Source organism: Corylus avellana, chromosome ca2 (genome assembly GCF_901000735.1).
Source record: "Corylus avellana chromosome ca2, CavTom2PMs-1.0".
Lineage (NCBI taxonomy): Eukaryota > Viridiplantae > Streptophyta > Magnoliopsida > Fagales > Betulaceae > Corylus > Corylus avellana.
Window position 1 is genome coordinate 38,677,735 of NC_081542.1, and position 422 is coordinate 38,678,156.

A 422-nucleotide genomic window follows, 5' to 3' on the forward strand; every position below is an offset into this window, starting at 1 on the left:
AAGAGTTAATTACAAAATTATTATGTATACTCTTTGTGCAATTTACAATCCTACTAAGCAGGGGCGAAAACAAAGAAGTTTATAAAATAAAGAAAAAAAAAACACGATTTTTTTTGAAGCAACATTAGAAATTATATTTTTATTCTACAAAAATTCTAAACATGAGATAAAAACCTGGTTTCAATCCTTATTATTATTATTATTATTATTATTTTGTCAATTTTATTAGGGTTCCTCTCCCCTTGTATTCTCCCCTACGTATGAAGTTGAACGTGGTGACGTTTTCTCATTCTAGTGTCAGGCCATGTGGACAGGTACTGAAGACAATATTATTAGGGCATCCAATGTTTCGTTCAGTTCATGAACTGAAACCCTGTCCCCAAAGACAACTTCATCCAATGTTTCTGTTCCTCAAACTCAAA